This window comes from Clinocottus analis, unplaced genomic scaffold (genome assembly GCF_023055335.1).
Source record: "Clinocottus analis isolate CAN_PGR_092001 unplaced genomic scaffold, fCliAna1.0.p SCAF_34, whole genome shotgun sequence".
Taxonomy (NCBI): Eukaryota; Metazoa; Chordata; class Actinopteri; order Perciformes; family Cottidae; genus Clinocottus; species Clinocottus analis.
Genome location: NW_027176087.1, coordinates 795,858 through 817,605, shown reverse-complemented (window position 1 = coordinate 817,605; position 21,748 = coordinate 795,858). Strand labels below are relative to the sequence as shown.

Sequence of the window (21,748 nt, the reverse complement as noted above, 5' to 3'; positions counted from 1 at the left end):
AACTCGACTCGGGGGAATTTTCACTAAGCTGGACCATAAGAAGGACTGCCCCGGTCCTTTTGCCCTAAGGGTTTGACTTTGAATCCTGTCCACTGCTCCCTTATGCGGTGCATTAAATGCCCGGGGCATTTTGACTCTTGTCCTGCTCGCGGAACGCTCCCCGTCGGCCAGTCCAACCCTGGTCTTCGGCGGGAACTTCCATTTTGGATTGGTTTTTCGGCGTTTACAGGGAATTCAAAGAATATTACCGTGGAAGTTTTAAAGTCAATTGAACACGTCCTGTCCCTTCTCGTATTGGCGCGAACGTGGGCATTGGTGGTTCAATGGTAGAATTCTCACCTGCCACGTGGGAGATCCGGGTCCGATTCCCGGCCAATGCAGCCGTGCCTTTTGTGGTTAGCGGCTGGCTCCTCGGCAACATCGCCTCGTTTGTGAAGCTGACTGACGTGATTGTGACCGCCAGACACCGGGGATGTGTTTGAATGTCAGCGAGTATCCCAAACGTCGCTTTGTATCCCCGCTGTGTCTTTTTCTCGAGTACCACGCAAGGAGAATAAGCGTGGGCCTCAACGCAAATGTAAATGGGTATCCCCAATGTCAGTCTCTGATTGTAGAGTACCAGGGGTGCGACACTCTAAATTGGCCAAACAAGGGTTTTAACTCAGGCCGTGTGCTTAAGTGTGGGTCCGCGGGGTCGGATGGTGGGCCGGGTCGGGGGAGGGGTGGAGGTGGGGGGCGGGAGGGGGGTGAGCTCCAGAGGTGGGTCTGGTTCTTCAGGGGCCTCTTGAGCCCTTATGTTCCCCCGGTGTCAGTCACTGTTCCGCCAGTGTCAAATCACTGTACAACCAGGGCCACCGCTACATTGACAGTGTGACTTCACCAACTTTGACCCCGAGCATGTGCTGTGAGAGCTGGGTGTCGTGAGACATTTGCCCTGCCCTGCCAGTTGTGTCCCCCCAAGTGGCATGCCACTGTTTCCGTAGTGTAGTGGTTATCACGTTCGCCTAACACGCGAAAGGTCCCCCGTTCGAAACTGGGCGGAAACACTGCTCTTTGTTCTTGTTACTCCACACGTTTAAACTCAAGGGCCAGGGCTTTTCAGTAAACAGGAAAAGACGAAGGACTGCCCAAAAGCGTCGGACTTTGAACATCGCCCGTCTTCTCCTCCCGGTGCCAATTGTCACCGCAGGGAGCTTGGACGCTGGTCCCGCTTGCAGAGCGCTCCCCGTCAGGGAATCGAACCCTGGTCTTCCGCGTGACAAGCGGAGATACTGTCCACTATACTAACGAGGACTGCCGAAGACACGTCTTGGGCTCCTTTGTCGGCATTTACAGGGAAACCTAAGCGTTTCACAGTGGAACTCTTGCGTTACTTACACATTCACTGTCCCTCAACGACAGCAGCTTTGACTGGATCCAGTAGGAAATCATGTCACTTGGCCTTGGAAGTGTTTGCGGTGAAGTGTAAATGTTGCATTTCGCCGGGCACGTGCGCAAGAGGGCTCCTCAGCAGTTTCCGTAGTGTAGTGGTTATCACGTTCGCCTCACACGCGAAAGGTCCCCCGTTCGAAACTGGGCGGAAACACTGTTCTTTGTTCCTGGTTACGCCACGCATCAAAACTCGACTCGGGGGAATTTTCAGTAAGCTGGACCATAAGAAGGACTGCCCCGGTCCTTTTGCCCAAAGGGTTTGACTTTGAATCCTGTCCACTGCTCCCTTATGCGGTGCATTAAATGCCCGGGGCATTTTGACTCTTGTCCTGCTCGCGGAACGCTCCCCGTCGGCCAGTCCAACCCTGGTCTTCGGCGGGAACTTCCATTTTGGATTGGTTTTTCGGCGTTTACAGGGAATTCAAAGAATATTACCGTGGAAGTTTTAAAGTCAATTGAACACGTCCTGTCCCTTCTCGTATTGGCGCGAACGTGGGCATTGGTGGTTCAATGGTAGAATTCTCACCTGCCACGTGGGAGATCCGGGTCCGATTCCCGGCCAATGCAGCCGTTCCTTTTGTGGTTAGCGGCTGGCTCCTCGGCAACATCGCCTCGTTTGTGAAGCTGACTGACGTGATTGTGACCGCCAGACACCGGGGATGTGTTTGAATGTCAGCGAGTATCCCAAACGTCGCTTTGTATCCCCGCTGTGTCTTTTTCTCGAGTACCACGCAAGGAGAATAAGCGTGGGCCTCAACGCAAATGTAAATGGGTATCCCCAATGTCAGTCTCTGATTGTAGAGTACCAGGGGTGCGACACTCTAAATTGGCCAAACAAGGGTTTTAACTCAGGCCGTGTGCTTAAGTGTGGGTCCGCGGGGTCGGATGGTGGGCCAGGTCGGGGGAGGGGTGGAGGTGGGGGGCGGGAGGGGGGTGAGCTCCAGAGGTGGGTCTGGTTCTTCAGGGGCCTCTTGAGCCCTTATGTTCCCCCGGTGTCAGTCACTGTTCCGCCAGTGTCAAATCACTGTACAACCAGGGCCACCGCTACATTGACAGTGTGACTTCACCAACTTTGACCCCGAGCATGTGCTGTGAGAGCTGGGTGTCGTGAGACATTTGCCCTGCCCTGCCAGTTGTGTCCCCCCAAGTGGCATGCCACTGTTTCCGTAGTGTAGTGGTTATCACGTTCGCCTAACACGCGAAAGGTCCCCCGTTCGAAACTGGGCGGAAACACTGCTCTTTGTTCTTGTTACTCCACACGTTTAAAGTCAAGGTCCAGGGCTTTTCAGGAAAAGACGAAGGACTGCCCAAAAGCGTCGGACTTTGAACATCGCCCGTCTTCTCCTCCCGGTGCCAATTGTCACCGCAGGGAGCTTGGACGCTGGTCCCGCTTGCAGAGCGCTCCCCGTCAGGGAATCGAACCCTGGTCTTCCGCGTGACAAGCGGAGATACTGTCCACTATACTAACGAGGACTGCCGAAGACACGTCTTGGGCTCCTTTGTCGGCATTTACAGGGAAACCTAAGAGTTTCACAGTGGAACTCTTGCGTTACTTACACATTCACTGTCCCTCAACGACAGCAGCTTTGACTGGATCCAGTAGGAAATCATGTCACTTGGCCTTGGAAGTGTTTGCGGTGAAGTGTAAATGTTGCATTTCGCCGGGCACGTGCGCAAGAGGCCTCCTCAGCAGTTTCCGTAGTGTAGTGGTTATCACGTTCGCCTCACACGCGAAAGGTCCCCCGTTCGAAACTGGGCGGAAACACTGTTCTTTGTTCCTGGTTACGCCACGCATCAAAACTCAACTCGGGGGAATTTTCAGTAAGCTGGACCATAAGAAGGACTGCCCCGGTCCTTTTGCCCAAAGGGTTTGACTTTGAATCCTGTCCACTGCTCCCTTATGCGGTGCATTAAATGCCCGGGGCATTTTGACTCTTGTCCTGCTCGCGGAACGCTCCCCGTCGGCCAGTCCAACCCTGGTCTTCGGCGGGAACTTCCATTTTGGATTGGTTTTTCGGCGTTTACAGGGAATTCAAAGAATATTACCGTGGAAGTTTTAAAGTCAATTGAACACGTCCTGTCCCTTCTCGTATTGGCGCGAACGTGGGCATTGGTGGTTCAATGGTAGAATTCTCACCTGCCACGTGGGAGATCCGGGTCCGATTCCCGGCCAATGCAGCCGTTCCTTTTGTGGTTAGCGGCTGGCTCCTCGGCAACATCGCCTCGTTTGTGAAGCTGACTGACGTGATTGTGACCGCCAGACACCGGGGATGTGTTTGAATGTCAGCGAGTATCCCAAACGTCGCTTTGTATCCCCGCTGTGTCTTTTTCTCGAGTACCACGCAAGGAGAATAAGCGTGGGCCTCAACGCAAATGTAAATGGGTATCCCCAATGTCAGTCTCTGATTGTAGAGTACCAGGGGTGCGACACTCTAAATTGGCCAAACAAGGGTTTTAACTCAGGCCGTGTGCTTAAGTGTGGGTCCGCGGGGTCGGATGGTGGGCCGGGTCGGGGGAGGGGTGGAGGTGGGGGGCGGGAGGGGGGTGAGCTCCAGAGGTGGGTCTGGTTCTTCAGGGGCCTCTTGAGCCCTTATGTTCCCCCGGTGTCAGTCACTGTTCCGCCAGTGTCAAATCACTGTACAACCAGGGCCACCGCTACATTGACAGTGTGACTTCACCAACTTTGACCCCGAGCATGTGCTGTGAGAGCTGGGTGTCGTGAGACATTTGCCCTGCCCTGCCAGTTGTGTCCCCCCAAGTGGCATGCCACTGTTTCCGTAGTGTAGTGGTTATCACGTTCGCCTAACACGCGAAAGGTCCCCCGTTCGAAACTGGGCGGAAACACTGCTCTTTGTTCTTGTTACTCCACACGTTTAAAGTCAAGGTCCAGGGCTTTTCAGGAAAAGACGAAGGACTGCCCAAAAGCGTCGGACTTTGAACATCGCCCGTCTTCTCCTCCCGGTGCCAATTGTCACCGCAGGGAGCTTGGACGCTGGTCCCGCTTGCAGAGCGCTCCCCGTCAGGGAATCGAACCCTGGTCTTCCGCGTGACAAGCGGAGATACTGTCCACTATACTAACGAGGACTGCCGAAGACACGTCTTGGGCTCCTTTGTCGGCATTTACAGGGAAGCCTAAGAGTTTCACAGTGGAACTCTTGCGTTACTTACACATTCACTGTCCCTCAACGACAGCAGCTTTGACTGGATCCAGTAGGAAATCATGTCACTTGGCCTTGGAAGTGTTTGCGGTGAAGTGTAAATGTTGCATTTCGCCGGGCACGTGCGCAAGAGGGCTCCTCAGCAGTTTCCGTAGTGTAGTGGTTATCACGTTCGCCTCACACGCGAAAGGTCCCCCGTTCGAAACTGGGCGGAAACACTGTTCTTTGTTCCTGGTTACGCCACGCATCAAAACTCGACTCGGGGGAATTTTCAGTAAGCTGGACCATAAGAAGGACTGCCCCGGTCCTTTTGCCCAAAGGGTTTGACTTTGAATCCTGTCCACTGCTCCCTTATGCGGTGCATTAAATGCCCGGGGCATTTTGACTCTTGTCCTGCTCGCGGAACGCTCCCCGTCGGCCAGTCCAACCCTGGTCTTCGGCGGGAACTTCCATTTTGGATTGGTTTTTCGGCGTTTACAGGGAATTCAAAGAATATTACCGTGGAAGTTTTAAAGTCAATTGAACACGTCCTGTCCCTTCTCGTATTGGCGCGAACGTGGGCATTGGTGGTTCAATGGTAGAATTCTCACCTGCCACGTGGGAGATCCGGGTCCGATTCCCGGCCAATGCAGCCGTTCCTTTTGTGGTTAGCGGCTGGCTCCTCGGCAACATCGCCTCGTTTGTGAAGCTGACTGACGTGATTGTGACCGCCAGACACCGGGGATGTGTTTGAATGTCAGCGAGTATCCCAAACGTCGCTTTGTATCCCCGCTGTGTCTTTTTCTCGAGTACCACGCAAGGAGAATAAGCGTGGGCCTCAACGCAAATGTAAATGGGTATCCCCAATGTCAGTCTCTGATTGTAGAGTACCAGGGGTGCGACACTCTAAATTGGCCAAACAAGGGTTTTAACTCAGGCCGTGTGCTTAAGTGTGGGTCCGCGGGGTCGGATGGTGGGCCGGGTCGGGGGAGGGGTGGAGGTGGGGGGCGGGAGGGGGGTGAGCTCCAGAGGTGGGTCTGGTTCTTCAGGGGCCTCTTGAGCCCTTATGTTCCCCCGGTGTCAGTCACTGTTCCGCCAGTGTCAAATCACTGTACAACCAGGGCCACCGCTACATTGACAGTGTGACTTCACCAACTTTGACCCCGAGCATGTGCTGTGAGAGCTGGGTGTCGTGAGACATTTGCCCTGCCCTGCCAGTTGTGTCCCCCCAAGTGGCATGCCACTGTTTCCGTAGTGTAGTGGTTATCACGTTCGCCTAACACGCGAAAGGTCCCCCGTTCGAAACTGGGCGGAAACACTGCTCTTTGTTCTTGTTACTCCACACGTTTAAAGTCAAGGTCCAGGGCTTTTCAGGAAAAGACGAAGGACTGCCCAAAAGCGTCGGACTTTGAACATCGCCCGTCTTCTCCTCCCGGTGCCAATTGTCACCGCAGGGAGCTTGGACGCTGGTCCCGCTTGCAGAGCGCTCCCCGTCAGGGAACCGAACCCTGGTCTTCCGCGTGACAAGCGGAGATACTGTCCACTATACTAACGAGGACTGCCGAAGACACGTCTTGGGCTCCTTTGTCGGCATTTACAGGGAAACCTAAGAGTTTCACAGTGGAACTCTTGCGTTACTTACACATTCACTGTCCCTCAACGACAGCAGCTTTGACTGGATCCAGTAGGAAATCATGTCACTTGGCCTTGGAAGTGTTTGCGGTGAAGTGTAAATGTTGCATTTCGCCGGGCACGTGCGCAAGAGGCCTCCTCAGCAGTTTCCGTAGTGTAGTGGTTATCACGTTCGCCTCACACGCGAAAGGTCCCCCGTTCGAAACTGGGCGGAAACACTGTTCTTTGTTCCTGGTTACGCCACGCATCAAAACTCAACTCGGGGGAATTTTCAGTAAGCTGGACCATAAGAAGGACTGCCCCGGTCCTTTTGCCCAAAGGGTTTGACTTTGAATCCTGTCCACTGCTCCCTTATGCGGTGCATTAAATGCCCGGGGCATTTTGACTCTTGTCCTGCTCGCGGAACGCTCCCCGTCGGCCAGTCCAACCCTGGTCTTCGGCGGGAACTTCCATTTTGGATTGGTTTTTCGGCGTTTACAGGGAATTCAAAGAATATTACCGTGGAAGTTTTAAAGTCAATTGAACACGTCCTGTCCCTTCTCGTATTGGCGCGAACGTGGGCATTGGTGGTTCAATGGTAGAATTCTCACCTGCCACGTGGGAGATCCGGGTCCGATTCCCGGCCAATGCAGCCGTTCCTTTTGTGGTTAGCGGCTGGCTCCTCGGCAACATCGCCTCGTTTGTGAAGCTGACTGACGTGATTGTGACCGCCAGACACCGGGGATGTGTTTGAATGTCAGCGAGTATCCCAAACGTCGCTTTGTATCCCCGCTGTGTCTTTTTCTCGAGTACCACGCAAGGAGAATAAGCGTGGGCCTCAACGCAAATGTAAATGGGTATCCCCAATGTCAGTCTCTGATTGTAGAGTACCAGGGGTGCGACACTCTAAATTGGCCAAACAAGGGTTTTAACTCAGGCCGTGTGCTTAAGTGTGGGTCCGCGGGGTCGGATGGTGGGCCGGGTCGGGGGAGGGGTGGAGGTGGGGGGCGGGAGGGGGGTGAGCTCCAGAGGTGGGTCTGGTTCTTCAGGGGCCTCTTGAGCCCTTATGTTCCCCCGGTGTCAGTCACTGTTCCGCCAGTGTCAAATCACTGTACAACCAGGGCCACCGCTACATTGACAGTGTGACTTCACCAACTTTGACCCCGAGCATGTGCTGTGAGAGCTGGGTGTCGTGAGACATTTGCCCTGCCCTGCCAGTTGTGTCCCCCCAAGTGGCATGCCACTGTTTCCGTAGTGTAGTGGTTATCACGTTCGCCTAACACGCGAAAGGTCCCCCGTTCGAAACTGGGCGGAAACACTGCTCTTTGTTCTTGTTACTCCACACGTTTAAAGTCAAGGTCCAGGGCTTTTCAGGAAAAGACGAAGGACTGCCCAAAAGCGTCGGACTTTGAACATCGCCCGTCTTCTCCTCCCGGTGCCAATTGTCACCGCAGGGAGCTTGGACGCTGGTCCCGCTTGCAGAGCGCTCCCCGTCAGGGAATCGAACCCTGGTCTTCCGCGTGACAAGCGGAGATACTGTCCACTATACTAACGAGGACTGCCGAAGACACGTCTTGGGCTCCTTTGTCGGCATTTACAGGGAAGCCTAAGAGTTTCACAGTGGAACTCTTGCGTTACTTACACATTCACTGTCCCTCAACGACAGCAGCTTTGACTGGATCCAGTAGGAAATCATGTCACTTGGCCTTGGAAGTGTTTGCGGTGAAGTGTAAATGTTGCATTTCGCCGGGCACGTGCGCAAGAGGGCTCCTCAGCAGTTTCCGTAGTGTAGTGGTTATCACGTTCGCCTCACACGCGAAAGGTCCCCCGTTCGAAACTGGGCGGAAACACTGTTCTTTGTTCCTGGTTACGCCACGCATCAAAACTCGACTCGGGGGAATTTTCAGTAAGCTGGACCATAAGAAGGACTGCCCCGGTCCTTTTGCCCAAAGGGTTTGACTTTGAATCCTGTCCACTGCTCCCTTATGCGGTGCATTAAATGCCCGGGGCATTTTGACTCTTGTCCTGCTCGCGGAACGCTCCCCGTCGGCCAGTCCAACCCTGGTCTTCGGCGGGAACTTCCATTTTGGATTGGTTTTTCGGCGTTTACAGGGAATTCAAAGAATATTACCGTGGAAGTTTTAAAGTCAATTGAACACGTCCTGTCCCTTCTCGTATTGGCGCGAACGTGGGCATTGGTGGTTCAATGGTAGAATTCTCACCTGCCACGTGGGAGATCCGGGTCCGATTCCCGGCCAATGCAGCCGTTCCTTTTGTGGTTAGCGGCTGGCTCCTCGGCAACATCGCCTCGTTTGTGAAGCTGACTGACGTGATTGTGACCGCCAGACACCGGGGATGTGTTTGAATGTCAGCGAGTATCCCAAACGTCGCTTTGTATCCCCGCTGTGTCTTTTTCTCGAGTACCACGCAAGGAGAATAAGCGTGGGCCTCAACGCAAATGTAAATGGGTATCCCCAATGTCAGTCTCTGATTGTAGAGTACCAGGGGTGCGACACTCTAAATTGGCCAAACAAGGGTTTTAACTCAGGCCGTGTGCTTAAGTGTGGGTCCGCGGGGTCGGATGGTGGGCCGGGTCGGGGGAGGGGTGGAGGTGGGGGGCGGGAGGGGGGTGAGCTCCAGAGGTGGGTCTGGTTCTTCAGGGGCCTCTTGAGCCCTTATGTTCCCCCGGTGTCAGTCACTGTTCCGCCAGTGTCAAATCACTGTACAACCAGGGCCACCGCTACATTGACAGTGTGACTTCACCAACTTTGACCCCGAGCATGTGCTGTGAGAGCTGGGTGTCGTGAGACATTTGCCCTGCCCTGCCAGTTGTGTCCCCCCAAGTGGCATGCCACTGTTTCCGTAGTGTAGTGGTTATCACGTTCGCCTAACACGCGAAAGGTCCCCCGTTCGAAACTGGGCGGAAACACTGCTCTTTGTTCTTGTTACTCCACACGTTTAAACTCAAGGGCCAGGGCTTTTCAGTAAACAGGAAAAGACGAAGGACTGCCCAAAAGCGTCGGACTTTGAACATCGCCCGTCTTCTCCTCCCGGTGCCAATTGTCACCGCAGGGAGCTTGGACGCTGGTCCCGCTTGCAGAGCGCTCCCCGTCAGGGAATCGAACCCTGGTCTTCCGCGTGACAAGCGGAGATACTGTCCACTATACTAACGAGGACTGCCGAAGACACGTCTTGGGCTCCTTTGTCGGCATTTACAGGGAAACCTAAGCGTTTCACAGTGGAACTCTTGCGTTACTTACACATTCACTGTCCCTCAACGACAGCAGCTTTGACTGGATCCAGTAGGAAATCATGTCACTTGGCCTTGGAAGTGTTTGCGGTGAAGTGTAAATGTTGCATTTCGCCGGGCACGTGCGCAAGAGGGCTCCTCAGCAGTTTCCGTAGTGTAGTGGTTATCACGTTCGCCTCACACGCGAAAGGTCCCCCGTTCGAAACTGGGCGGAAACACTGTTCTTTGTTCCTGGTTACGCCACGCATCAAAACTCGACTCGGGGGAATTTTCAGTAAGCTGGACCATAAGAAGGACTGCCCCGGTCCTTTTGCCCAAAGGGTTTGACTTTGAATCCTGTCCACTGCTCCCTTATGCGGTGCATTAAATGCCCGGGGCATTTTGACTCTTGTCCTGCTCGCGGAACGCTCCCCGTCGGCCAGTCCAACCCTGGTCTTCGGCGGGAACTTCCATTTTGGATTGGTTTTTCGGCGTTTACAGGGAATTCAAAGAATATTACCGTGGAAGTTTTAAAGTCAATTGAACACGTCCTGTCCCTTCTCGTATTGGCGCGAACGTGGGCATTGGTGGTTCAATGGTAGAATTCTCACCTGCCACGTGGGAGATCCGGGTCCGATTCCCGGCCAATGCAGCCGTGCCTTTTGTGGTTAGCGGCTGGCTCCTCGGCAACATCGCCTCGTTTGTGAAGCTGACTGACGTGATTGTGACCGCCAGACACCGGGGATGTGTTTGAATGTCAGCGAGTATCCCAAACGTCGCTTTGTATCCCCGCTGTGTCTTTTTCTCGAGTACCACGCAAGGAGAATAAGCGTGGGCCTCAACGCAAATGTAAATGGGTATCCCCAATGTCAGTCTCTGATTGTAGAGTACCAGGGGTGCGACACTCTAAATTGGCCAAACAAGGGTTTTAACTCAGGCCGTGTGCTTAAGTGTGGGTCCGCGGGGTCGGATGGTGGGCCGGGTCGGGGGAGGGGTGGAGGTGGGGGGCGGGAGGGGGGTGAGCTCCAGAGGTGGGTCTGGTTCTTCAGGGGCCTCTTGAGCCCTTATGTTCCCCCGGTGTCAGTCACTGTTCCGCCAGTGTCAAATCACTGTACAACCAGGGCCACCGCTACATTGACAGTGTGACTTCACCAACTTTGACCCCGAGCATGTGCTGTGAGAGCTGGGTGTCGTGAGACATTTGCCCTGCCCTGCCAGTTGTGTCCCCCCAAGTGGCATGCCACTGTTTCCGTAGTGTAGTGGTTATCACGTTCGCCTAACACGCGAAAGGTCCCCCGTTCGAAACTGGGCGGAAACACTGCTCTTTGTTCTTGTTACTCCACACGTTTAAACTCAAGGGCCAGGGCTTTTCAGTAAACAGGAAAAGACGAAGGACTGCCCAAAAGCGTCGGACTTTGAACATCGCCCGTCTTCTCCTCCCGGTGCAAATTGTCACCGCAGGGAGCTTGGACGCTGGTCCCGCTTGCAGAGCGCTCCCCGTCAGGGAATCGAACCCTGGTCTTCCGCGTGACAAGCGGAGATACTGTCCACTATACTAACGAGGACTGCCGAAGACACGTCTTGGGCTCCTTTGTCGGCATTTACAGGGAAACCCAAGCGTTTCACAGTGGAACTCTTGCGTTACTTACACATTCACTGTCCCTCAACGACAGCAGCTTTGACTGGATCCAGTAGGAAATCATGTCACTTGGCCTTGGAAGTGTTTGCGGTGAAGTGTAAATGTTGCATTTCGCCGGGCACGTGCGCAAGAGGGCTCCTCAGCAGTTTCCGTAGTGTAGTGGTTATCACGTTCGCCTCACACGCGAAAGGTCCCCCGTTCGAAACTGGGCGGAAACACTGTTCTTTGTTCCTGGTTACGCCACGCATCAAAACTCAACTCGGGGGAATTTTCAGTAAGCTGGACCATAAGAAGGACTGCCCCGGTCCTTTTGCCCAAAGGGTTTGACTTTGAATCCTGTCCACTGCTCCCTTATGCGGTGCATTAAATGCCCGGGGCATTTTGACTCTTGTCCTGCTCGCGGAACGCTCCCCGTCGGCCAGTCCAACCCTGGTCTTCGGCGGGAACTTCCATTTTGGATTGGTTTTTCGGCGTTTACAGGGAATTCAAAGAATATTACCGTGGAAGTTTTAAAGTCAATTGAACACGTCCTGTCCCTTCTCGTATTGGCGCGAACGTGGGCATTGGTGGTTCAATGGTAGAATTCTCACCTGCCACGTGGGAGATCCGGGTCCGATTCCCGGCCAATGCAGCCGTTCCTTTTGTGGTTAGCGGCTGGCTCCTCGGCAACATCGCCTCGTTTGTGAAGCTGACTGACGTGATTGTGACCGCCAGACACCGGGGATGTGTTTGAATGTCAGCGAGTATCCCAAACGTCGCTTTGTATCCCCGCTGTGTCTTTTTCTCGAGTACCACGCAAGGAGAATAAGCGTGGGCCTCAACGCAAATGTAAATGGGTATCCCCAATGTCAGTCTCTGATTGTAGAGTACCAGGGGTGCGACACTCTAAATTGGCCAAACAAGGGTTTTAACTCAGGCCGTGTGCTTAAGTGTGGGTCCGCGGGGTCGGATGGTGGGCCAGGTCGGGGGAGGGGTGGAGGTGGGGGGCGGGAGGGGGGTGAGCTCCAGAGGTGGGTCTGGTTCTTCAGGGGCCTCTTGAGCCCTTATGTTCCCCCGGTGTCAGTCACTGTTCCGCCAGTGTCAAATCACTGTACAACCAGGGCCACCGCTACATTGACAGTGTGACTTCACCAACTTTGACCCCGAGCATGTGCTGTGAGAGCTGGGTGTCGTGAGACATTTGCCCTGCCCTGCCAGTTGTGTCCCCCCAAGTGGCATGCCACTGTTTCCGTAGTGTAGTGGTTATCACGTTCGCCTAACACGCGAAAGGTCCCCCGTTCGAAACTGGGCGGAAACACTGCTCTTTGTTCTTGTTACTCCACACGTTTAAAGTCAAGGTCCAGGGCTTTTCAGGAAAAGACGAAGGACTGCCCAAAAGCGTCGGACTTTGAACATCGCCCGTCTTCTCCTCCCGGTGCCAATTGTCACCGCAGGGAGCTTGGACGCTGGTCCCGCTTGCAGAGCGCTCCCCGTCAGGGAATCGAACCCTGGTCTTCCGCGTGACAAGCGGAGATACTGTCCACTATACTAACGAGGACTGCCGAAGACACGTCTTGGGCTCCTTTGTCGGCATTTACAGGGAAACCTAAGAGTTTCACAGTGGAACTCTTGCGTTACTTACACATTCACTGTCCCTCAACGACAGCAGCTTTGACTGGATCCAGTAGGAAATCATGTCACTTGGCCTTGGAAGTGTTTGCGGTGAAGTGTAAATGTTGCATTTCGCCGGGCACGTGCGCAAGAGGGCTCCTCAGCAGTTTCCGTAGTGTAGTGGTTATCACGTTCGCCTCACACGCGAAAGGTCCCCCGTTCGAAACTGGGCGGAAACACTGTTCTTTGTTCCTGGTTACGCCACGCATCAAAACTCGACTCGGGGGAATTTTCAGTAAGCTGGACCATAAGAAGGACTGCCCCGGTCCTTTTGCCCAAAGGGTTTGACTTTGAATCCTGTCCACTGCTCCCTTATGCGGTGCATTAAATGCCCGGGGCATTTTGACTCTTGTCCTGCTCGCGGAACGCTCCCCGTCGGCCAGTCCAACCCTGGTCTTCGGCGGGAACTTCCATTTTGGATTGGTTTTTCGGCGTTTACAGGGAATTCAAAGAATATTACCGTGGAAGTTTTAAAGTCAATTGAACACGTCCTGTCCCTTCTCGTATTGGCGTGAACGTGGGCATTGGTGGTTCAATGGTAGAATTCTCACCTGCCACGTGGGAGATCCGGGTCCGATTCCCGGCCAATGCAGCCGTTCCTTTTGTGGTTAGCGGCTGGCTCCTCGGCAACATCGCCTCGTTTGTGAAGCTGACTGACGTGATTGTGACCGCCAGACACCGGGGATGTGTTTGAATGTCAGCGAGTATCCCAAACGTCGCTTTGTATCCCCGCTGTGTCTTTTTCTCGAGTACCACGCAAGGAGAATAAGCGTGGGCCTCAACGCAAATGTAAATGGGTATCCCCAATGTCAGTCTCTGATTGTAGAGTACCAGGGGTGCGACACTCTAAATTGGCCAAACAAGGGTTTTAACTCAGGCCGTGTGCTTAAGTGTGGGTCCGCGGGGTCGGATGGTGGGCCGGGTCGGGGGAGGGGTGGAGGTGGGGGGCGGGAGGGGGTGAGCTCCAGAGGTGGGTCTGGTTCTTCAGGGGCCTCTTGAGCCCTTATGTTCCCCCGGTGTCAGTCACTGTTCCGCCAGTGTCAAATCACTGTACAACCAGGGCCACCGCTACATTGACAGTGTGACTTCACCAACTTTGACCCCGAGCATGTGCTGTGAGAGCTGGGTGTCGTGAGACATTTGCCCTGCCCTGCCAGTTGTGTCCCCCCAAGTGGCATGCCACTGTTTCCGTAGTGTAGTGGTTATCACGTTCGCCTAACACGCGAAAGGTCCCCCGTTCGAAACTGGGCGGAAACACTGCTCTTTGTTCTTGTTACTCCACACGTTTAAAGTCAAGGTCCAGGGCTTTTCAGGAAAAGACGAAGGACTGCCCAAAAGCGTCGGACTTTGAACATCGCCCGTCTTCTCCTCCCGGTGCCAATTGTCACCGCAGGGAGCTTGGACGCTGGTCCCGCTTGCAGAGCGCTCCCCGTCAGGGAATCGAACCCTGGTCTTCCGCGTGACAAGCGGAGATACTGTCCACTATACTAACGAGGACTGCCGAAGACACGTCTTGGGCTCCTTTGTCGGCATTTACAGGGAAGCCTAAGAGTTTCACAGTGGAACTCTTGCGTTACTTACACATTCACTGTCCCTCAACGACAGCAGCTTTGACTGGATCCAGTAGGAAATCATGTCACTTGGCCTTGGAAGTGTTTGCGGTGAAGTGTAAATGTTGCATTTCGCCGGGCACGTGCGCAAGAGGGCTCCTCAGCAGTTTCCGTAGTGTAGTGGTTATCACGTTCGCCTCACACGCGAAAGGTCCCCCGTTCGAAACTGGGCGGAAACACTGTTCTTTGTTCCTGGTTACGCCACGCATCAAAACTCGACTCGGGGGAATTTTCAGTAAGCTGGACCATAAGAAGGACTGCCCCGGTCCTTTTGCCCAAAGGGTTTGACTTTGAATCCTGTCCACTGCTCCCTTATGCGGTGCATTAAATGCCCGGGGCATTTTGACTCTTGTCCTGCTCGCGGAACGCTCCCCGTCGGCCAGTCCAACCCTGGTCTTCGGCGGGAACTTCCATTTTGGATTGGTTTTTCGGCGTTTACAGGGAATTCAAAGAATATTACCGTGGAAGTTTTAAAGTCAATTGAACACGTCCTGTCCCTTCTCGTATTGGCGCGAACGTGGGCATTGGTGGTTCAATGGTAGAATTCTCACCTGCCACGTGGGAGATCCGGGTCCGATTCCCGGCCAATGCAGCCGTTCCTTTTGTGGTTAGCGGCTGGCTCCTCGGCAACATCGCCTCGTTTGTGAAGCTGACTGACGTGATTGTGACCGCCAGACACCGGGGATGTGTTTGAATGTCAGCGAGTATCCCAAACGTCGCTTTGTATCCCCGCTGTGTCTTTTTCTCGAGTACCACGCAAGGAGAATAAGCGTGGGCCTCAACGCAAATGTAAATGGGTATCCCCAATGTCAGTCTCTGATTGTAGAGTACCAGGGGTGCGACACTCTAAATTGGCCAAACAAGGGTTTTAACTCAGGCCGTGTGCTTAAGTGTGGGTCCGCGGGGTCGGATGGTGGGCCGGGTCGGGGGAGGGGTGGAGGTGGGGGGCGGGAGGGGGTGAGCTCCAGAGGTGGGTCTGGTTCTTCAGGGGCCTCTTGAGCCCTTATGTTCCCCCGGTGTCAGTCACTGTTCCGCCAGTGTCAAATCACTGTACAACCAGGGCCACCGCTACATTGACAGTGTGACTTCACCAACTTTGACCCCGAGCATGTGCTGTGAGAGCTGGGTGTCGTGAGACATTTGCCCTGCCCTGCCAGTTGTGTCCCCCCAAGTGGCATGCCACTGTTTCCGTAGTGTAGTGGTTATCACGTTCGCCTAACACGCGAAAGGTCCCCCGTTCGAAACTGGGCGGAAACACTGCTCTTTGTTCTTGTTACTCCACACGTTTAAACTCAAGGGCCAGGGCTTTTCAGGAAAAGACGAAGGACTGCCCAAAAGCGTCGGACTTTGAACATCGCCCGTCTTCTCCTCCCGGTGCCAATTGTCACCGCAGGGAGCTTGGACGCTGGTCCCGCTTGCAGAGCGCTCCCCGTCAGGGAATCGAACCCTGGTCTTCCGCGTGACAAGCGGAGATACTGTCCACTATACTAACGAGGACTGCCGAAGACACGTCTTGGGCTCCTTTGTCGGCATTTACAGGGAAGCCTAAGAGTTTCACAGTGGAACTCTTGCGTTACTTACACATTCACTGTCCCTCAACGACAGCAGCTTTGACTGGATCCAGTAGGAAATCATGTCACTTGGCCTTGGAAGTGTTTGCGGTGAAGTGTAAATGTTGCATTTCGCCGGGCACGTGCGCAAGAGGGCTCCTCAGCAGTTTCCGTAGTGTAGTGGTTATCACGTTCGCCTCACACGCGAAAGGTCCCCCGTTCGAAACTGGGCGGAAACACTGTTCTTTGTTCCTGGTTACGCCACGCATCAAAACTCGACTCGGGGGAATTTTCAGTAAGCTGGACCATAAGAAGGACTGCCCCGGTCCTTTTGCCCAAAGGGTTTGACTTTGAATCCTGTCCACTGCTCCCTTATGCGGTGCATTAAATGCCCGGGGCATTTTGACTCTTGTCCTGCTCGCGGAACGCTCCCCGTCGGCCAGTCCAACCCTGGTCTTCGGCGGGAACTTCCATTTTGGATTGGTTTTTCGGCGTTTACAGGGAATTCAAAGAATATTACCGTGGAAGTTTTAAAGTCAATTGAACACGTCCTGTCCCTTCTCGTATTGGCGCGAACGTGGGCATTGGTGGTTCAATGGTAGAATTCTCACCTGCCACGTGGGAGATCCGGGTCCGATTCCCGGCCAATGCAGCCGTGCCTTTTGTGGTTAGCGGCTGGCTCCTCGGCAACATCGCCTCGTTTGTGAAGCTGACTGACGTGATTGTGACCGCCAGACACCGGGGATGTGTTTGAATGTCAGCGAGTATCCCAAACGTCGCTTTGTATCCCCGCTGTGTCTTTTTCTCGAGTACCACGCAAGGAGAATAAGCGTGGGCCTCAACGCAAATGTAAATGGGTATCCCCAATGTCAGTCTCTGATTGTAGAGTACCAGGGGTGCGACACTCTAAATTGGCCAAACAAGGGTTTTAACTCAGGCCGTGTGCTTAAGTGTGGGTCCGCGGGGTCGGATGGTGGGCCGGGTCGGGGGAGGGGTGGAGGTGGGGGGCGGGAGGGGGGTGAGCTCCAGAGGTGGGTCTGGTTCTTCAGGGGCCTCTTGAGCCCTTATGTTCCCCCGGTGTCAGTCACTGTTCCGCCAGTGTCAAATCACTGTACAACCAGGGCCACCGCTACATTGACAGTGTGACTTCACCAACTTTGACCCCGAGCATGTGCTGTGAGAGCTGGGTGTCGTGAGACATTTGCCCTGCCCTGCCAGTTGTGTCCCCCCAAGTGGCATGCCACTGTTTCCGTAGTGTAGTGGTTATCACGTTCGCCTAACACGCGAAAGGTCCCCCGTTCGAAACTGGGCGGAAACACTGCTCTTTGTTCTTGTTACTCCACACGTTTAAAGTCAAGGTCCAGGGCTTTTCAGGAAAAGACGAAGGACTGCCCAAAAGCGTCGGACTTTGAACATCGCCCGTCTTCTCCTCTCGGTGCCAATTGTCACCGCAGGGAGCTTGGACGCTGGTCCCGCTTGCAGAGCGCTCCCCGTCAGGGAATCGAACCCTGGTCTTCCGCGTGACAAGCGGAGATACTGTCCACTATACTAACGAGGACTGCCGAAGACACGTCTTGGGCTCCTTTGTCGGCATTTACAGGGAAGCCTAAGAGTTTCACAGTGGAACTCTTGCGTTACTTACACATTCACTGTCCCTCAACGACAGCAGCTTTGACTGGATCCAGTAGGAAATCATGTCACTTGGCCTTGGAAGTGTTTGCGGTGAAGTGTAAATGTTGCATTTCGCCGGGCACGTGCGCAAGAGGGCTCCTCAGCAGTTTCCGTAGTGTAGTGGTTATCACGTTCGCCTCACACGCGAAAGGTCCCCCGTTCGAAACTGGGCGGAAACACTGTTCTTTGTTCCTGGTTACGCCACGCATCAAAACTCGACTCGGGGGAATTTTCAGTAAGCTGGACCATAAGAAGGACTGCCCCGGTCCTTTTGCCCAAAGGGTTTGACTTTGAATCCTGTCCACTGCTCCCTTATGCGGTGCATTAAATGCCCGGGGCATTTTGACTCTTGTCCTGCTCGCGGAACGCTCCCCGTCGGCCAGTCCAACCCTGGTCTTCGGCGGGAACTTCCATTTTGGATTGGTTTTTCGGCGTTTACAGGGAATTCAAAGAATATTACCGTGGAAGTTTTAAAGTCAATTGAACACGTCCTGTCCCTTCTCGTATTGGCGCGAACGTGGGCATTGGTGGTTCAATGGTAGAATTCTCACCTGCCACGTGGGAGATCCGGGTCCGATTCCCGGCCAATGCAGCCGTTCCTTTTGTGGTTAGCGGCTGGCTCCTCGGCAACATCGCCTCGTTTGTGAAGCTGACTGACGTGATTGTGACCGCCAGACACCGGGGATGTGTTTGAATGTCAGCGAGTATCCCAAACGTCGCTTTGTATCCCCGCTGTGTCTTTTTCTCGAGTACCACGCAAGGAGAATAAGCGTGGGCCTCAACGCAAATGTAAATGGGTATCCCCAATGTCAGTCTCTGATTGTAGAGTACCAGGGGTGCGACACTCTAAATTGGCCAAACAAGGGTTTTAACTCAGGCCGTGTGCTTAAGTGTGGGTCCGCGGGGTCGGATGGTGGGCCGGGTCGGGGGAGGGGTGGAGGTGGGGGGCGGGAGGGGGTGAGCTCCAGAGGTGGGTCTGGTTCTTCAGGGGCCTCTTGAGCCCTTATGTTCCCCCGGTGTCAGTCACTGTTCCGCCAGTGTCAAATCACTGTACAACCAGGGCCACCGCTACATTGACAGTGTGACTTCACCAACTTTGACCCCGAGCATGTGCTGTGAGAGCTGGGTGTCGTGAGACATTTGCCCTGCCCTGCCAGTTGTGTCCCCCCAAGTGGCATGCCACTGTTTCCGTAGTGTAGTGGTTATCACGTTCGCCTAACACGCGAAAGGTCCCCCGTTCGAAACTGGGCGGAAACACTGCTCTTTGTTCTTGTTACTCCACACGTTTAAACTCAAGGGCCAGGGCTTTTCAGTAAACAGGAAAAGACGAAGGACTGCCCAAAAGCGTCGGACTTTGAACATCACCCGTCTTCTCCTCCCGGTGCCAATTGTCACCGCAGGGAGCTTGGACGCTGGTCCCGCTTGCAGAGCGCTCCCCGTCAGGGAATCGAACCCTGGTCTTCCGCGTGACAAGCGGAGATACTGTCCACTATACTAACGAGGACTGCCGAAGACACGTCTTGGGCTCCTTTGTCGGCATTTACAGGGAAACCTAAGCGTTTCACAGTGGAACTCTTGCGTTACTTACACATTCACTGTCCCTCAACGACAGCAGCTTTGACTGGATCCAGTAGGAAATCATGTCACTTGGCCTTGGAAGTGTTTGCGGTGAAGTGTAAATGTTGCATTTCGCCGGGCACGTGCGCAAGAGGGCTCCTCAGCAGTTTCCGTAGTGTAGTGGTTATCACGTTCGCCTCACACGCGAAAGGTCCCCCGTTCGAAACTGGGCGGAAACACTGTTCTTTGTTCCTGGTTACGCCACGCATCAAAACTCGACTCGGGGGAATTTTCAGTAAGCTGGACCATAAGAAGGACTGCCCCGGTCCTTTTGCCCAAAGGGTTTGACTTTGAATCCTGTCCACTGCTCCCTTATGCGGTGCATTAAATGCCCGGGGCATTTTGACTCTTGTCCTGCTCGCGGAACGCTCCCCGTCGGCCAGTCCAACCCTGGTCTTCGGCGGGAACTTCCATTTTGGATTGGTTTTTCGGCGTTTACAGGGAATTCAAAGAATATTACCGTGGAAGTTTTAAAGTCAATTGAACACGTCCTGTCCCTTCTCGTATTGGCGTGAACGTGGGCATTGGTGGTTCAATGGTAGAATTCTCACCTGCCACGTGGGAGATCCGGGTCCGATTCCCGGCCAATGCAGCCGTTCCTTTTGTGGTTAGCGGCTGGCTCCTCGGCAACATCGCCTCGTTTGTGAAGCTGACTGACGTGATTGTGACCGCCAGACACCGGGGATGTGTTTGAATGTCAGCGAGTATCCCAAACGTCGCTTTGTATCCCCGCTGTGTCTTTTTCTCGAGTACCACGCAAGGAGAATAAGCGTGGGCCTCAACGCAAATGTAAATGGGTATCCCCAATGTCAGTCTCTGATTGTAGAGTACCAGGGGTGCGACACTCTAAATTGGCCAAACAAGGGTTTTAACTCAGGCCGTGTGCTTAAGTGTGGGTCCGCGGGGTCGGATGGTGGGCCGGGTCGGGGGAGGGGTGGAGGTGGGGGGCGGGAGGGGGGTGAGCTCCAGAGGTGGGTCTGGTTCTTCAGGGGCCTCTTGAGCCCTTATGTTCCCCCGGTGTCAGTCACTGTTCCGCCAGTGTCAAATCACTGTACAACCAGGGCCACCGCTACATTGACAGTGTGACTTCACCAACTTTGACCCCGAGCATGTGCTGTGAGAGCTGGGTGTCGTGAGACATTTGCCCTGCCCTGCCAGTTGTGTCCCCCCAAGTGGCATGCCACTGTTTCCGTAGTGTAGTGGTTATCACGTTCGCCTAACACGCGAAAGGTCCCCCGTTCGAAACTGGGCGGAAACACTGCTCTTTGTTCTTGTTACTCCACACGTTTAAAGTCAAGGTCCAGGGCTTTTCAGGAAAAGACGAAGGACTGCCCAAAAGCGTCGGACTTTGAACATCGCCCGTCTTCTCCTCCCGGTGCCAATTGTCACCGCAGGGAGCTTGGACGCTGGTCCCGCTTGCAGAGCGCTCCCCGTCAGGGAATCGAACCCTGGTCTTCCGCGTGACAAGCGGAGATACTGTCCACTATACTAACGAGGACTGCCGAAGACACGTCTTGGGCTCCTTTGTCGGCATTTACAGGGAAGCCTAAGAGTTTCACAGTGGAACTCTTGCGTTACTTACACATTCACTGTCCCTCAACGACAGCAGCTTTGACTGGATCCAGTAGGAAATCATGTCACTTGGCCTTGGAAGTGTTTGCGGTGAAGTGTAAATGTTGCATTTCGCCGGGCACGTGCGCAAGAGGGCTCCTCAGCAGTTTCCGTAGTGTAGTGGTTATCACGTTCGCCTCACACGCGAAAGGTCCCCCGTTCGAAACTGGGCGGAAACACTGTTCTTTGTTCCTGGTTACGCCACGCATCAAAACTCGACTCGGGGGAATTTTCAGTAAGCTGGACCATAAGAAGGACTGCCCCGGTCCTTTTGCCCAAAGGGTTTGACTTTGAATCCTGTCCACTGCTCCCTTATGCGGTGCATTAAATGCCCGGGGCATTTTGACTCTTGTCCTGCTCGCGGAACGCTCCCCGTCGGCCAGTCCAACCCTGGTCTTCGGCGGGAACTTCCATTTTGGATTGGTTTTTCGGCGTTTACAGGGAATTCAAAGAATATTACCGTGGAAGTTTTAAAGTCAATTGAACACGTCCTGTCCCTTCTCGTATTGGCGCGAACGTGGGCATTGGTGGTTCAATGGTAGAATTCTCACCTGCCACGTGGGAGATCCGGGTCCGATTCCCGGCCAATGCAGCCGTTCCTTTTGTGGTTAGCGGCTGGCTCCTCGGCAACATCGCCTCGTTTGTGAAGCTGACTGACGTGATTGTGACCGCCAGACACCGGGGATGTGTTTGAATGTCAGCGAGTATCCCAAACGTCGCTTTGTATCCCCGCTGTGTCTTTTTCTCGAGTACCACGCAAGGAGAATAAGCGTGGGCCTCAACGCAAATGTAAATGGGTATCCCCAATGTCAGTCTCTGATTGTAGAGTACCAGGGGTGCGACACTCTAAATTGGCCAAACAAGGGTTTTAACTCAGGCCGTGTGCTTAAGTGTGGGTCCGCGGGGTCGGATGGTGGGCCGGGTCGGGGGAGGGGTGGAGGTGGGGGGCGGGAGGGGGGTGAGCTCCAGAGGTGGGTCTGGTTCTTCAGGGG

At 54.3% G+C, this 21,748-nt stretch overlaps 52 non-coding genes across 52 annotated transcripts; 40 read left to right on the top strand and 12 right to left on the bottom strand.

Annotated features, from left to right (window-relative positions):
• Positions 1 to 309: 309 nt before the first annotated feature.
• On the top strand, positions 310 to 380 carry trnag-gcc (transfer RNA glycine (anticodon GCC)). The gene has a single exon. It is a non-coding gene; the product is annotated as a tRNA-Gly (tRNA).
• Positions 381 to 973: 593 nt separating this feature from the next.
• On the top strand, positions 974 to 1,046 carry trnav-aac (transfer RNA valine (anticodon AAC)). Its single transcript has one exon. It is a non-coding gene; the product is annotated as a tRNA-Val (tRNA).
• Positions 1,047 to 1,221: 175 nt separating this feature from the next.
• Positions 1,222 to 1,293, bottom strand: trnad-guc (transfer RNA aspartic acid (anticodon GUC)). Its single transcript has one exon. It is a non-coding gene; the product is annotated as a tRNA-Asp (tRNA).
• Positions 1,294 to 1,512: 219 nt separating this feature from the next.
• Positions 1,513 to 1,585, top strand: trnav-cac (transfer RNA valine (anticodon CAC)). Its single transcript has one exon. It is a non-coding gene; the product is annotated as a tRNA-Val (tRNA).
• A 342-nt stretch (positions 1,586 to 1,927) lies between these two features.
• On the top strand, positions 1,928 to 1,998 carry trnag-gcc (transfer RNA glycine (anticodon GCC)). Its single transcript has one exon. It is a non-coding gene; the product is annotated as a tRNA-Gly (tRNA).
• A 593-nt stretch (positions 1,999 to 2,591) lies between these two features.
• On the top strand, positions 2,592 to 2,664 carry trnav-aac (transfer RNA valine (anticodon AAC)). The gene has a single exon. It is a non-coding gene; the product is annotated as a tRNA-Val (tRNA).
• A 168-nt stretch (positions 2,665 to 2,832) lies between these two features.
• On the bottom strand, positions 2,833 to 2,904 carry trnad-guc (transfer RNA aspartic acid (anticodon GUC)). The gene has a single exon. It is a non-coding gene; the product is annotated as a tRNA-Asp (tRNA).
• Positions 2,905 to 3,123: 219 nt separating this feature from the next.
• On the top strand, positions 3,124 to 3,196 carry trnav-cac (transfer RNA valine (anticodon CAC)). Its single transcript has one exon. It is a non-coding gene; the product is annotated as a tRNA-Val (tRNA).
• A 342-nt stretch (positions 3,197 to 3,538) lies between these two features.
• trnag-gcc (transfer RNA glycine (anticodon GCC)) lies at positions 3,539 to 3,609 on the top strand. The gene has a single exon. It is a non-coding gene; the product is annotated as a tRNA-Gly (tRNA).
• Positions 3,610 to 4,202: 593 nt separating this feature from the next.
• Positions 4,203 to 4,275, top strand: trnav-aac (transfer RNA valine (anticodon AAC)). Its single transcript has one exon. It is a non-coding gene; the product is annotated as a tRNA-Val (tRNA).
• A 168-nt stretch (positions 4,276 to 4,443) lies between these two features.
• On the bottom strand, positions 4,444 to 4,515 carry trnad-guc (transfer RNA aspartic acid (anticodon GUC)). The gene has a single exon. It is a non-coding gene; the product is annotated as a tRNA-Asp (tRNA).
• Positions 4,516 to 4,734: 219 nt separating this feature from the next.
• Positions 4,735 to 4,807, top strand: trnav-cac (transfer RNA valine (anticodon CAC)). Its single transcript has one exon. It is a non-coding gene; the product is annotated as a tRNA-Val (tRNA).
• A 342-nt stretch (positions 4,808 to 5,149) lies between these two features.
• On the top strand, positions 5,150 to 5,220 carry trnag-gcc (transfer RNA glycine (anticodon GCC)). The gene has a single exon. It is a non-coding gene; the product is annotated as a tRNA-Gly (tRNA).
• A 593-nt stretch (positions 5,221 to 5,813) lies between these two features.
• trnav-aac (transfer RNA valine (anticodon AAC)) lies at positions 5,814 to 5,886 on the top strand. The gene has a single exon. It is a non-coding gene; the product is annotated as a tRNA-Val (tRNA).
• A 459-nt stretch (positions 5,887 to 6,345) lies between these two features.
• On the top strand, positions 6,346 to 6,418 carry trnav-cac (transfer RNA valine (anticodon CAC)). The gene has a single exon. It is a non-coding gene; the product is annotated as a tRNA-Val (tRNA).
• A 342-nt stretch (positions 6,419 to 6,760) lies between these two features.
• Positions 6,761 to 6,831, top strand: trnag-gcc (transfer RNA glycine (anticodon GCC)). Its single transcript has one exon. It is a non-coding gene; the product is annotated as a tRNA-Gly (tRNA).
• A 593-nt stretch (positions 6,832 to 7,424) lies between these two features.
• trnav-aac (transfer RNA valine (anticodon AAC)) lies at positions 7,425 to 7,497 on the top strand. The gene has a single exon. It is a non-coding gene; the product is annotated as a tRNA-Val (tRNA).
• A 168-nt stretch (positions 7,498 to 7,665) lies between these two features.
• On the bottom strand, positions 7,666 to 7,737 carry trnad-guc (transfer RNA aspartic acid (anticodon GUC)). Its single transcript has one exon. It is a non-coding gene; the product is annotated as a tRNA-Asp (tRNA).
• Positions 7,738 to 7,956: 219 nt separating this feature from the next.
• trnav-cac (transfer RNA valine (anticodon CAC)) lies at positions 7,957 to 8,029 on the top strand. The gene has a single exon. It is a non-coding gene; the product is annotated as a tRNA-Val (tRNA).
• Positions 8,030 to 8,371: 342 nt separating this feature from the next.
• trnag-gcc (transfer RNA glycine (anticodon GCC)) lies at positions 8,372 to 8,442 on the top strand. The gene has a single exon. It is a non-coding gene; the product is annotated as a tRNA-Gly (tRNA).
• Positions 8,443 to 9,035: 593 nt separating this feature from the next.
• On the top strand, positions 9,036 to 9,108 carry trnav-aac (transfer RNA valine (anticodon AAC)). The gene has a single exon. It is a non-coding gene; the product is annotated as a tRNA-Val (tRNA).
• A 175-nt stretch (positions 9,109 to 9,283) lies between these two features.
• On the bottom strand, positions 9,284 to 9,355 carry trnad-guc (transfer RNA aspartic acid (anticodon GUC)). Its single transcript has one exon. It is a non-coding gene; the product is annotated as a tRNA-Asp (tRNA).
• Positions 9,356 to 9,574: 219 nt separating this feature from the next.
• On the top strand, positions 9,575 to 9,647 carry trnav-cac (transfer RNA valine (anticodon CAC)). Its single transcript has one exon. It is a non-coding gene; the product is annotated as a tRNA-Val (tRNA).
• Positions 9,648 to 9,989: 342 nt separating this feature from the next.
• Positions 9,990 to 10,060, top strand: trnag-gcc (transfer RNA glycine (anticodon GCC)). The gene has a single exon. It is a non-coding gene; the product is annotated as a tRNA-Gly (tRNA).
• A 593-nt stretch (positions 10,061 to 10,653) lies between these two features.
• Positions 10,654 to 10,726, top strand: trnav-aac (transfer RNA valine (anticodon AAC)). Its single transcript has one exon. It is a non-coding gene; the product is annotated as a tRNA-Val (tRNA).
• Positions 10,727 to 10,901: 175 nt separating this feature from the next.
• trnad-guc (transfer RNA aspartic acid (anticodon GUC)) lies at positions 10,902 to 10,973 on the bottom strand. Its single transcript has one exon. It is a non-coding gene; the product is annotated as a tRNA-Asp (tRNA).
• A 219-nt stretch (positions 10,974 to 11,192) lies between these two features.
• Positions 11,193 to 11,265, top strand: trnav-cac (transfer RNA valine (anticodon CAC)). The gene has a single exon. It is a non-coding gene; the product is annotated as a tRNA-Val (tRNA).
• Positions 11,266 to 11,607: 342 nt separating this feature from the next.
• trnag-gcc (transfer RNA glycine (anticodon GCC)) lies at positions 11,608 to 11,678 on the top strand. The gene has a single exon. It is a non-coding gene; the product is annotated as a tRNA-Gly (tRNA).
• Positions 11,679 to 12,271: 593 nt separating this feature from the next.
• trnav-aac (transfer RNA valine (anticodon AAC)) lies at positions 12,272 to 12,344 on the top strand. The gene has a single exon. It is a non-coding gene; the product is annotated as a tRNA-Val (tRNA).
• A 168-nt stretch (positions 12,345 to 12,512) lies between these two features.
• Positions 12,513 to 12,584, bottom strand: trnad-guc (transfer RNA aspartic acid (anticodon GUC)). The gene has a single exon. It is a non-coding gene; the product is annotated as a tRNA-Asp (tRNA).
• Positions 12,585 to 12,803: 219 nt separating this feature from the next.
• Positions 12,804 to 12,876, top strand: trnav-cac (transfer RNA valine (anticodon CAC)). The gene has a single exon. It is a non-coding gene; the product is annotated as a tRNA-Val (tRNA).
• Positions 12,877 to 13,218: 342 nt separating this feature from the next.
• Positions 13,219 to 13,289, top strand: trnag-gcc (transfer RNA glycine (anticodon GCC)). The gene has a single exon. It is a non-coding gene; the product is annotated as a tRNA-Gly (tRNA).
• Positions 13,290 to 13,881: 592 nt separating this feature from the next.
• Positions 13,882 to 13,954, top strand: trnav-aac (transfer RNA valine (anticodon AAC)). Its single transcript has one exon. It is a non-coding gene; the product is annotated as a tRNA-Val (tRNA).
• A 168-nt stretch (positions 13,955 to 14,122) lies between these two features.
• Positions 14,123 to 14,194, bottom strand: trnad-guc (transfer RNA aspartic acid (anticodon GUC)). Its single transcript has one exon. It is a non-coding gene; the product is annotated as a tRNA-Asp (tRNA).
• A 219-nt stretch (positions 14,195 to 14,413) lies between these two features.
• On the top strand, positions 14,414 to 14,486 carry trnav-cac (transfer RNA valine (anticodon CAC)). Its single transcript has one exon. It is a non-coding gene; the product is annotated as a tRNA-Val (tRNA).
• A 342-nt stretch (positions 14,487 to 14,828) lies between these two features.
• trnag-gcc (transfer RNA glycine (anticodon GCC)) lies at positions 14,829 to 14,899 on the top strand. The gene has a single exon. It is a non-coding gene; the product is annotated as a tRNA-Gly (tRNA).
• Positions 14,900 to 15,491: 592 nt separating this feature from the next.
• trnav-aac (transfer RNA valine (anticodon AAC)) lies at positions 15,492 to 15,564 on the top strand. Its single transcript has one exon. It is a non-coding gene; the product is annotated as a tRNA-Val (tRNA).
• A 168-nt stretch (positions 15,565 to 15,732) lies between these two features.
• trnad-guc (transfer RNA aspartic acid (anticodon GUC)) lies at positions 15,733 to 15,804 on the bottom strand. The gene has a single exon. It is a non-coding gene; the product is annotated as a tRNA-Asp (tRNA).
• A 219-nt stretch (positions 15,805 to 16,023) lies between these two features.
• trnav-cac (transfer RNA valine (anticodon CAC)) lies at positions 16,024 to 16,096 on the top strand. Its single transcript has one exon. It is a non-coding gene; the product is annotated as a tRNA-Val (tRNA).
• Positions 16,097 to 16,438: 342 nt separating this feature from the next.
• trnag-gcc (transfer RNA glycine (anticodon GCC)) lies at positions 16,439 to 16,509 on the top strand. Its single transcript has one exon. It is a non-coding gene; the product is annotated as a tRNA-Gly (tRNA).
• A 593-nt stretch (positions 16,510 to 17,102) lies between these two features.
• On the top strand, positions 17,103 to 17,175 carry trnav-aac (transfer RNA valine (anticodon AAC)). Its single transcript has one exon. It is a non-coding gene; the product is annotated as a tRNA-Val (tRNA).
• A 168-nt stretch (positions 17,176 to 17,343) lies between these two features.
• On the bottom strand, positions 17,344 to 17,415 carry trnad-guc (transfer RNA aspartic acid (anticodon GUC)). The gene has a single exon. It is a non-coding gene; the product is annotated as a tRNA-Asp (tRNA).
• Positions 17,416 to 17,634: 219 nt separating this feature from the next.
• trnav-cac (transfer RNA valine (anticodon CAC)) lies at positions 17,635 to 17,707 on the top strand. Its single transcript has one exon. It is a non-coding gene; the product is annotated as a tRNA-Val (tRNA).
• A 342-nt stretch (positions 17,708 to 18,049) lies between these two features.
• trnag-gcc (transfer RNA glycine (anticodon GCC)) lies at positions 18,050 to 18,120 on the top strand. Its single transcript has one exon. It is a non-coding gene; the product is annotated as a tRNA-Gly (tRNA).
• Positions 18,121 to 18,712: 592 nt separating this feature from the next.
• On the top strand, positions 18,713 to 18,785 carry trnav-aac (transfer RNA valine (anticodon AAC)). The gene has a single exon. It is a non-coding gene; the product is annotated as a tRNA-Val (tRNA).
• A 175-nt stretch (positions 18,786 to 18,960) lies between these two features.
• Positions 18,961 to 19,032, bottom strand: trnad-guc (transfer RNA aspartic acid (anticodon GUC)). Its single transcript has one exon. It is a non-coding gene; the product is annotated as a tRNA-Asp (tRNA).
• Positions 19,033 to 19,251: 219 nt separating this feature from the next.
• Positions 19,252 to 19,324, top strand: trnav-cac (transfer RNA valine (anticodon CAC)). The gene has a single exon. It is a non-coding gene; the product is annotated as a tRNA-Val (tRNA).
• A 342-nt stretch (positions 19,325 to 19,666) lies between these two features.
• trnag-gcc (transfer RNA glycine (anticodon GCC)) lies at positions 19,667 to 19,737 on the top strand. Its single transcript has one exon. It is a non-coding gene; the product is annotated as a tRNA-Gly (tRNA).
• A 593-nt stretch (positions 19,738 to 20,330) lies between these two features.
• On the top strand, positions 20,331 to 20,403 carry trnav-aac (transfer RNA valine (anticodon AAC)). Its single transcript has one exon. It is a non-coding gene; the product is annotated as a tRNA-Val (tRNA).
• Positions 20,404 to 20,571: 168 nt separating this feature from the next.
• Positions 20,572 to 20,643, bottom strand: trnad-guc (transfer RNA aspartic acid (anticodon GUC)). The gene has a single exon. It is a non-coding gene; the product is annotated as a tRNA-Asp (tRNA).
• Positions 20,644 to 20,862: 219 nt separating this feature from the next.
• Positions 20,863 to 20,935, top strand: trnav-cac (transfer RNA valine (anticodon CAC)). Its single transcript has one exon. It is a non-coding gene; the product is annotated as a tRNA-Val (tRNA).
• Positions 20,936 to 21,277: 342 nt separating this feature from the next.
• On the top strand, positions 21,278 to 21,348 carry trnag-gcc (transfer RNA glycine (anticodon GCC)). The gene has a single exon. It is a non-coding gene; the product is annotated as a tRNA-Gly (tRNA).
• Positions 21,349 to 21,748: the final 400 nt, after the last annotated feature.